The following is a 10316-nucleotide window of genomic DNA, read 5'->3' on the forward strand; positions in this document are numbered from 1 at the left end:
GGAGCTGTGCTGCCCCTGGTGAACATGGAATATCTATGAGAATAGAACATTCCTAGGCTTTTAAGTAAATTCCAGCATAGTCATTCTAGAAACCCCTAAATACCAAGTTCTGGGTAGATTCTGGTCTCCATTTCAGGAAGACAGCTCTGATATTCCCAGAAACTGTCGGGAGTGTATGGTGCTCAAGGAAGGGAAAGAAACCCAGGAAAGGGAGAAAGAGCATAAAAAGAAACTTCTCGAATTGGAGTAAAGTATTGAATCCAGTTGCCAAAGCGCAGATCTTTAACTCGACGGCCTCTCCAATTCTGACAACCCCTCTGCTTTTAGTTTTGAAGTCTTGGCCACAATTATAAATAGGGTGCCATGTCTGTTGAGACTTCCCAAGAGTTACATAAACGGTTTGGGTGGTTATATTTTTTTAAACAACAGTTTCTGAAAACACTGAAAAAAAAAAAATCCCACTTATTTAACAGTCTGATGCCTGAGCCAGCCCTAGGAGTCCCTGGGAAGGCTTGCAGAATCACTTCCGCCCGCCCGCAGTGGGGGCAGGGCCCTGGTTTGGTCAGGAAGCTCAGAGAACGTCTGGGAGGAAGAGAGAGGAGGAGCCCTCAGATTGCTCCTGGTTAGGCAGCTGCATCTTGTCACCAGCAGAGAGCAGGGGCCCAGGATGCAGCAGACATAGGTTTTCTGGGGACGTGGCCCTCTCAGGAGGAAACATGTCCTCCAGGCAGGCTCTTCCAATCTGATATCCAATGTGACAGTAGAAACGGGGTCCCTGGGCCCCAAAGTCATGATGGGAGCCTCCCATCTTTCTTAAGGTCTTAGCAGCCTAAGTAGCCTTGAGAGTGTCTCAACCCTGAGGGGCTGGGCTTCATCTGAGAAATGCCTGTGTCTCTCTTGACACATCCCAGTCACCAACCCCTGTCCTCACTCCAGTAGCCTCTGAAAAGCCATCTAGACAGGAAAATTGGTCTTACGTACCAGTGAGAGTGGCCTAAAGAATAGATAGCAAGAAGACCCTGCTGCCTCAAAGCCCTCCTCCCCTCAGGTTGCAACTGTACTTTTGCCCTTAGGATATATTTTCAGCTAATAAGCTTGCTCCTTCCCTAGGTGTTATTCTGGAAGTCCAGTTAGCAAAAGATGCATTACTCATTAGTGTAAATTAACGTTAGCAAACTGATATGCTCTATTTAAAGAGGGCCTGGTCCTGTGGTTCTCAGCCTCTTTGAGATTGCACACCTCTTCTAGAATCTAAGGAAATAGATGGGCTCGTTCCCCGGGAAAATGCACAAACATCCAGAATTTTGCCAGCCATTTGTGAATTTCAAGGACCCCTTTGATCCTACCCTGGAGTTCTGAGTTCTCATGAGGATGGTAACTGGGAAAAGGTGGTCGTGAGAGGTAGATACCAGGGATAAACAAGGAACCTGGATGCTGCTAGAGGTCACTTTGTGGTTTTCCCCAAGACCAGTAATATGATCATATCAGAAATGAATGGCGCCTGGCCGTAGTCACTGCCCTGCCCTAAGGAGAAGGTGTGCTCTGTCGGCCGTGATGTTGGGACCACATCCTGAGCGCCCAAGAGCATGTGCAGTAAATCTCCATAAAGCTGGATGGGGAGAAAACAGCCCTGGGGACACTGGAGCGGGCTTTCTGCTGGAGGAGGCAGAAGACAGCTTATGTCATATGGTGGGTTGAAGTCCTTTTGGCGAGGTAACAGGGGCCACCAGCCTGCTACCACCGACCTCTCCAAGCAGAAGAGGTAGGGGCGTGGCCACTCCAGACTACATACTCATAACCTCGAGTCTGAGATCTCTTTTATTTTCTTTGGGGAAGTCAGTTTTGAGAGGCAGCTTGTAATTCCCTGGGTATTGTTCTGTTCAAACTGGGGGAAATATGGGGAAAGTTTTTGGATCTAGACTTCATCCAAAAGCATCACAGGGGATTTTTGGAAGTGAAACCAGCACAGTTATCATCTGTAGTCCCGTGCTTGCTATGCGAAGCCCCTCCTGTCTGTGACTCAAGGAGGAGAGAATTTCCCCTTCTTCAGCCAGCTGGACAGGCGTCAACACTGCTCTCTTTGTAAGCTCTGGCCAAAGGAGCAGGAGCAGGGCCTTGACTATGAGGAGTCTGCAGGGTTTGGGGGGCTGGACCCAGTTGAACACACATGAAAAGGGGTGGTCCTTCTCTTTACGGTCAGCCAGGGTTCCCCTGCCTCTACAGAGCCATACCCAGCACCTGGCATGGCTCCCCTGCCAAACTAGGCACCTGCACATGCCTGCTGAACTGATTAGAGGTTCACCTCTCACTTACATCACACCATAGAACAAAGTCCAGGCTTTTCACGTCACACTCAAGTGGGCATGGCCTCACGATCAGATGCCCACCCTCTCTTAACGCTCACCATCAAGCTTTCTCCTTCACTTCTTGGAGTTTTGAATATTAGTGATTTTTGTTACTATTTCTATGTTCACTGGATTTCTTGATGTTAAAATAAAGATTTCTTAAACAGGATACACAAAGATGAAAAGATAGATAAATTGATCTTTCCTGAACTTTTGTTCATCAAAAGTACCATTGAAAGAGTGAAAAGGCAAGCCACAAGCTGACATCTTCAGTAACGTACCTAACAGAGGCCTCGTATCCAGAACGTACAAAGAATCCTGCAAGGCAATAAGAAAAGACAGACAAAATAGGTAAGAGTCTGGAACAGGAACATATTAAAAGTGGATATCCAAATAGCCAAGAAACAAATTAAAACTTATAAGATACCACTATACATCGACCCAAAGGACTGAAACTTTAAAGACTGATATTACCAAACATTAGCAAACCCTCATACATTTCTGGTAGGACTGTAAATGGGTATAAACACTTTGGAAAACTGTTGAGCAGTATCTACAAAAGCTAAGAGTCTACCCATCCCATAAATCATCAGCTCCACTTCTAGGTATGTACTCAAGAGGAATGTATGCATATGTCCACCAAATCTGTAGTATTTTTATTTATAAAAGCCCCAAACTGTAAACAACTCAAATGTCCATCAGTAGAATAAACAAATTGTGTCATATCCATACAATGGAATACCTCGCAATTTTTAAAAAGAACAAATTATAATGACACCTAACAACATTAATGAATCTCACAGACATGTTGAGTGAAAGAAGCCAGACACCAAAAAAAAAGTACCTATTATATGATTCTAAGCCCCTAGGGGCAGGACCACACCTTTTATCTCGGAAGCCTCGGCTCCTGACACAGTTCCTGCCACATACAGCCGGCCCTCGGAGTTGTTTGTTGACAGAGTGAGTGACGTAAGACATGGCCTTTACTCCTGAAGGTGTTTTCAGAGTAAAGTTTGTGTGTGTGCTAGAGTGGACTCAGTCTGGGGAGACAGTTCACAAATGCTCACTGTTCACTGTAAAATGAAGCAGAAAATTTGTGCCGTAAAGAGAAGCACAAATGAAGCCCTTTCACAAGCATGGGGCTGTGGGTTCCAGCAAGAGGCATTCGCAGGTCCTCGGGGGACTAGGAGGGCTTCCTGAAAGAGATAATACTGAGCTGAACTTTGAAAGGTGGTTGAGATGACAACAGGCAGAAAAAGCCTGAGAAGGGGTCAGCCCAGGCTCAGGGAATGGCATACCAGGCTGTTCTCAATCTTGGGTGTATGTCAGAATCACCTGGAAGACTGGGGAGAGCACAGATAGCCAGGCCATGCCCCAGAGACTCTGACTCAGTAGGTCAGGGGTAGGGCCTGATAATCTGCATTTCTGACAAGTCCCAGGCGAGGCTGATGCTGCTGGTCTGGGAACCACACTTGATAACCACTGGCTTAAGCCAAAGCCAGCCCGTCCAGGCAGTTACATCTCACCTGAGCCACAGTGTTAGGTAAGTGAAGTGCAAGATGGGAGGAGGTAGGGACAGGTGGAAGGGGCCGTGGCCTGGAGGCCTTTGGCTGTTATCTGAGGAGTTTAGACCTAATTCTATAGAAGTAATGTAGGGCCACATGAATAGACAAGTATAATAACTGGTCTCTGGGATGTCCCACTTCAGGGTCTGGGTGCCCTCGACCTGAAGCTTAAAGGCTGCACAGATGTGCAGATATAAACACGGATAGACTTTGGTCTTGTAGAGACCAGCCTGCAGAGAGAGACATAGTTTACCCTGACGGACAGACAAGGATTGAAGAAAGGCATTATTTTAATGGGACATCGGGACTACTTGTAGCCATACAACATAGGCATGCTGTGGGGATGGCAGGGGAAAAAGAATCCACTGATCTGACCATTCAGATAAAAGCAGCAGTTTTACTCTCAATAAAGAGACAATTGCTCTGAATTTTTCTTTCTCGTGGCCCATAGCCCTCCCGGGTTCCCGAAGACAAGGATGTCACACCACACACACACCCGTTTCTATCACCAGGGAGATACCTAGACCCAGGAGGTTTCCCCAAGTGGTCTCTTTGGCCAGGGAAGGAGGAGTTAGTCCCCCAGGGGGTGGGGGTTGGGAGGGAGGCACACTCTGTGAATACCCCAATTGAAATGCCTCCACCCTTCCCCAGGTCACCCTGGTCAGGACATTGGACCAGCAGTACTAGCCCTTTCCGAATGACCCAGGTGCAAAAAGCAGCTGCCATCTGTCATCTTGTAGACTGGCTTCCAGTAACACCTGCAATAAGCTGCACTTACCAAGTAGCAACTTTCTGCAAAGTAATCTACTGGGTGTGGTAGAGACACAGATGAGTCAGCAAGGACCTGCCCTCCAGAAACCTATGGTTTAACGGGGCGGGGGCGGGAGGGGGGGAGACAGGCCATTCTTGGTCATTAAAAACTCTTCTACCTGGTCCCTTGTTTCCTCGTCAGCATCCCTGGCTCAGGTCTAGCTGTGTCCTCTTCCTCACTTTCCATGTTGGCAGTTGGGGGCTCTCACTCATTCAGTAGGGTCCTGGGATTACAGGGATGGGTAAATCAAGAGGCTTGTGGTCTAGCGGGGAGCCCTTCCTGTCCCATAGCTGGAGATAGGCCAGTCTTGAGCAGGTACCCTCAGCCACTAGCCCTGCTGCTGAGGTAAGCCGAGTCTCTTGCCTTTGCACCAGCCTGTTCCAGAGCAGCCAGACCACGGGCCTCTGGGGGCCATGGCTGCTGCATACATGGTGATTGCAGGAGGATGAGACCACTGGTGTCCTGCCGACTCCCCGAGGACGTCCTTCCTCTTGGAGTTCTGCTTGCCTTTTCCCACGGGACATAGGAACTGGCTCGCTTCCTCATAACCCCCCTCCCACCACTCCCACTTGCAAGAGAATCACCTAGAACAGAGCAGGGGAGCAGAAATCAGAACCAGATTTAAATCTTGCTCTGCTACTTCCCGCGTGAGACTGGGGCAAGGGACCTAACCTTTCTTAGTCTCAGTTCCCTCATCTGTAGAATGGAGATAAATGACCTTGTTGCTCAGAAGCACAGAAGATATAGAGGCAAAATTCCTGTCTTTAAACTGCCCTGGAGCCTAACTGGGGGGGTCAGACAAGCACACACGCAGTGTGATGTGGGCCATACCAGAGGCGTGTTTGGGGTGCAGCAGTGAGCGGAGCAGAGGCAAACTCATTCTATCTGACAAAGGGAAACTGCAGAGCTTCCTGCCTTGCTGTGGGGTGTGGGGCATGGTGGAAGCAACTCTCCAGGGCTTTGGACTCTATTGTTTGTTGAACATCAGACCCTGTGTCAAGTATTTTACCCATGTTTTATTTAGTCCTCGCAACAAGACTGTGAGACAGGTGTTATCATCACCATTTTACAGATGAGCAAACTGAGGCCCAGAAAGGATCATGCATTCATCTGGCATAGTACTTATTGAGCATCTACTCTGTGCTAAGTGTTGCAGATAAAACAGTAAACAAAACAGACCCAAATCTCTCCCTCCTGGAGCTTGTATTCCAGAAGGAAGTCACCTGCCCAAGACGAGGCTGGAATGTGCCAGAGCTGGGATTCAAACCCAAGTCTGGTGTCCTCCTGGGCTTGTGCTTTTCCCCCTCACCCCAGAACTCGCTGCCCCTCGGGACACTCCTCCCATGGGGGACGTAGGCCATCCCTGCCAGGCCCTCTGAGGAATTCATGGATCCAGGAGCAAGGCTGGGTCCGGGATAGGAGGGGTGCTGTATTTCTTTGGAGCCCTGTTTCCTGGCAGCCCTGCACCAAGGGAAGCCTGAATGCCTGACCACTGGGATATTTCCCCCAGGGAGGGATGGAGGGAGGAGCTTCCTAAGGGGATTTCAAGGGAGGATGGGGGTGCTCAGTTAGAGAGTGACACCCTCTTCCTGGCTGAAGTGGGGAATCCCTTTGGATTTCACTGGGTTTATGGGAGGGACCTACCATTTTTCCACTGCTCAGGCCATTGAGGGAGAAAAACAAGACTAGGGTCGATCAGAGCATTAGATCAGCCTCTGGCATCTCAGTGACCTCTGGGCTCCTTGGCTCAGCTATGCCCTTACACTGCCCTCAGCCGCAGGCTGCCTCTTGATCTCAGGAGACCTGTGGCACCCCCACTGGGCAGTGACATTTTCTTTTAACCCAAGGAAACAATCGGAGATTTGCAAGCTCCTCCGCTAAGAAAAAAAAAAGACATAGGATTGTTCGTTATAGCCTTTATTCATACTAGCAGTCATTTGGAAGCAATCTAAATGGCCAATGTTTGGGGATTAAATAAAATATGGTAAAAGTATGCATTCAATGAAATACCATGCAGTCACTGAAAATTATCAGGTAGCAGAAAATTAAATGACACGGGAAGAGCACTCATAATAGATTTAGTCAAAATTCATGACTAAAACAATGTATACAAAACAGAATTCATGACAGGATCTCATTTTTTAAAAAAAAAAAACATGTCTGTATATGCATAGAAACTGTCCAGAAGGACGCATACCAGTGGCGAACAGTAGTTGTCCCGGGGTAGTAGAATTGTAAGTGACTTTTGTTTTCTTCTGTTTTCAGTATTTTCCAGTTCCTTCAGTGAAAATGCATGTCTTTTGTAATCATGCAGAAAAATCCCCACAATGGAATTTAGAGAGAGAAAAGATAGAGAATGTCATCTTTCGGCTGTACTTAGATGGCCCCAGGCTCTACCCAGCCTTGGGAGATTGGAAAGCCCGAGAGTAGTGTGGGAGGGGCCATCTGGAAGAGAAGTACCCTCGTCCAGGTCTCATGTCACCTGACCACACAACCTGGCTGAAGGAGGCCCCTCCCACACCTTTTCTCTCTCTTTCACCTCATTTTATCATCTTCATTGCACTTGTCCACATCTGAAGTGACCTGCCTGCTTTTCTGTTTCCTTGGTGATTATTTGCCTCTTCCGCCAGCAAGCTCATGAGAGCAAGCCCCTGCCTATCTTGCTCCCTCTGACTCCCATCAGGAGAAGGGGCCCAAGTGAGATCTTGGTTTCTAACGAACGGAGCAGCCCCAAACTATGGGCGTTGATCCTAAGGCTACCTGTGACAGTGGGAACATGGGAATAACTTCATAGGAGTCTAGAAACAGGCAGGTAGTCAGCTCATGGGGCCAGCACTGCATGAAGCTCAGCAACCTGGAGCACCTGGCCCAGCCTGATAACAACGGCTGCCATTGACAGGTGCTGTGGAAATGCCAGCTTTGCGCTTGCTTTTTCTAGAATAGTGAAGGGAACATAGAAGCAATTTTCATATCATCCCTTTCCCCTTTGCTTCCAGCACTTCCGCTGTGGCCGGCCCACTCTGTCCTCCACTTCAGCCCCTCTCTTGAACTTGTTCTCATCAGGTTCTCATCCCAGCCATTCTGCTGAGTCTGCCCCTGATCAGGATCACCTGTGACTCCAAGACGCTAAATCCGATTGTTAATCCTCTGTCCTTGTATGACTTGACCTATCACAATCGATCGCCCCACCCTCCCTGAAGCCCTTTCTCCTGATTTTCCTCCTATAGTACTTGCTACTTCTCAGTGTCCTTTGTTGAACAATTATCTGGGGCTCAATCCTTGGACAGCGTCTCTGTTCAGTCCCTTGCTGATCTCATCCTTTGTCATGACTTTAAAAAGCTACCTGCTGAGCTCTTGCAAATCTTCATTTCCAGCCTGAACCTCTCCCCTGAACTCAAGACTCACGTACCCTACAGTCCTCTCCACTTGAGCGTCTAAAAAGCATCTTATACTAATGAGTCCAAAACCGAGTTCCTTATCTTACTCCCAAACATGCTCCATCAGCAGACTTCTGCAGTTCGATAATGGCAGTTCCACCCTCCCATTTGCTGAGGCTAAACGTCTGAATCCTCTTTGACTCCTTTATTTCATATCCTACTCCAATCCATCAGCAAATCCTCTTGGCTCAGTCCTTCTATGCAGCCTCTCTAGTCCAAGCCATGATTATCTCCTGCCAGGATTTCTGCCTGCGTTCTACCTATGCTACCCGGTTTATTCTCAACACAGCATCCAGAGCAATCTTGTTAAAATGTGAGTCATATCATGTCACTTCTCTATATAAAACTTCCCAGTGGCTCCCATCTGAGTCAAAGCTCAAGTTCATACAAGGGCCTTCCTTTAATGCCCTGCACACTCTGGAGCCTCTCACTACCTCTCTGATCCCCTCTCTTACTTCCCCTTCACTCACTCTGCTCTGACCACATCACCCTCCCCACTGAGCTTTATCACATCAGGCAGGCTCTCACCTCCGGGCCTTTGCACGTGCTAGTCCCTCCATCTGGAAAGCTTCTTTCCCATTAACTCTCAGGGCTCATGTCCTCATTTCTTTCAAGTCTTTGTCCATAATTTACCTTTCCACATGTCTGGTCTGGGCTTCCCTGCCCACATTATTTAGAATTTTGGCACTTCTTCCCATTTTCTGCTCCAACATCCCCTTTCCCCCTCTTCTGCTTTATTTTTCTTCCAGAGCTCGTACATCTGCTGACTAGTATATATTTTATTTATGTTTTTATTTATTTATTTAGTTAGTTAGTTAGTTAGTTAGTTACTTAGTTAGTTACTTAGTTAGTTACTTAGTTGTTGGTCTCCCTCAGTAGACTGCAAGCCCCATGAGGGCAGAGAGTTTTGTCTGTTTTGTCTACTGCTGTATCCCCAGAGACCAAAGACAGAGCCTGGCATACATCAGGTGCTCAATAAATATCTGATGAATGGCTATATGCACAATAATGTATGAAAAAAACACTTACCGTTTATACAGGCCTTGAGACGAGGTGGAAAGAGCGCTGGGTTTTTGCCCGCATGGAAGCATTAACATGCTAGTGAGAAAGAAATGTCCCTGGTGGAGGATGCCCCTGTGTGAAGTCGTGGGGCCTGTGTCTGCCCTGAGCCAGCGTGCCGCCAACTCAGCCCCAGTGCCTTCTGAATAACTCGCCACGGATGAGCACGTGTTACTGAACTTCTATCAGGCTTGTTTTGCCCAAAGGCCCACCCTCAGTGCTCTCCTCAATCATTTACTTTCCTTTTATTTTATTTTTCTAGGTGCCGGAGTTTGCAGCCTATTAGAAGAAAATAGCATCAAGGTAAGAGAACAATGAGACCGTGTCTAATTTGGGACTTCTCAACTTAAAAGGCCTTGGAAGGTGTTCGGGGAAGACTAGAGTTTGATATGTTGGCAACTGCACAAAGTAAAGGTAGGTCCAGGGGACTTGTGTTGACCTCCTGGATGGAGTGTAGGCACTGGGGACAGTGAGGATGGCTCATATAGAGGGGTGGATCATCAGGGTGGCTGTGAGGTCCGTAGACCCAGGAAGACAGTGCCTCCTTTGGGAAAACATGGCAACCTCCTCCAAGCCAGTCAATGTAGGCCACAGCCTGGCCCTGCCTGGCCCCCTCCAGGCCATTCCCCTTCCTCACTCTCTCTGGAGGTTCTGCCGGGCCTGCTAAAGTCACAACAGGCCTTGGCAGAGTGTCTGGGCCTTTTTTTCTTTTTCATGCAGAATGATTTGGTTATAGATCTAGGTGAATAAACTAGGATGCTTCCAGCATAGGGGTTCTCTAATTCTGTGTTAAATCGCAGTCCAAATTTCAAAAAGTGAATAATGGATGTGGGGGAATATGCACCGACATACGCTGTTGACGCGATCGGCAAGAGGCAGCTTTTAAAAGTGCGTCTGGCCTTTAACCAAGCAATCCCGCTTTCTGGAGTTGATCCTGGGAAAATAATCACATTTGTGCAAAGGTGTATGTACAAAGATATTTATAACTGCATTGTTTGTAATTGAAAAAAAACGGAAACATCGGAAAGCCCAACAAAAAGGAATTGGTCATTCAAAATCCGGCACATCCACAGAAGGGCATGTCATGCAGCAGAATGAC

General features: G+C 47.8%; 1 long non-coding RNA gene across 1 annotated transcript in view; it reads left to right on the forward strand.

Annotated features, from left to right (window-relative positions):
* LOC105293545 overlaps positions 1-10316 on the forward strand; it is a 49556-nt gene that overhangs the window by 16612 nt on the left and 22628 nt on the right. Inside the window, exon 2 of the long non-coding RNA XR_002780898.1 lies at positions 9480-9520. This is a non-coding gene — a long non-coding RNA (uncharacterized LOC105293545). The remainder of the gene's footprint in view (positions 1-9479; positions 9521-10316) is intronic.

The sequence above is a fragment of the Pteropus vampyrus genome, unplaced genomic scaffold, assembly GCF_000151845.1.
Source record: "Pteropus vampyrus isolate Shadow unplaced genomic scaffold, Pvam_2.0 Scaffold74, whole genome shotgun sequence".
NCBI classification, from domain to species: domain Eukaryota; kingdom Metazoa; phylum Chordata; class Mammalia; order Chiroptera; family Pteropodidae; genus Pteropus; species Pteropus vampyrus.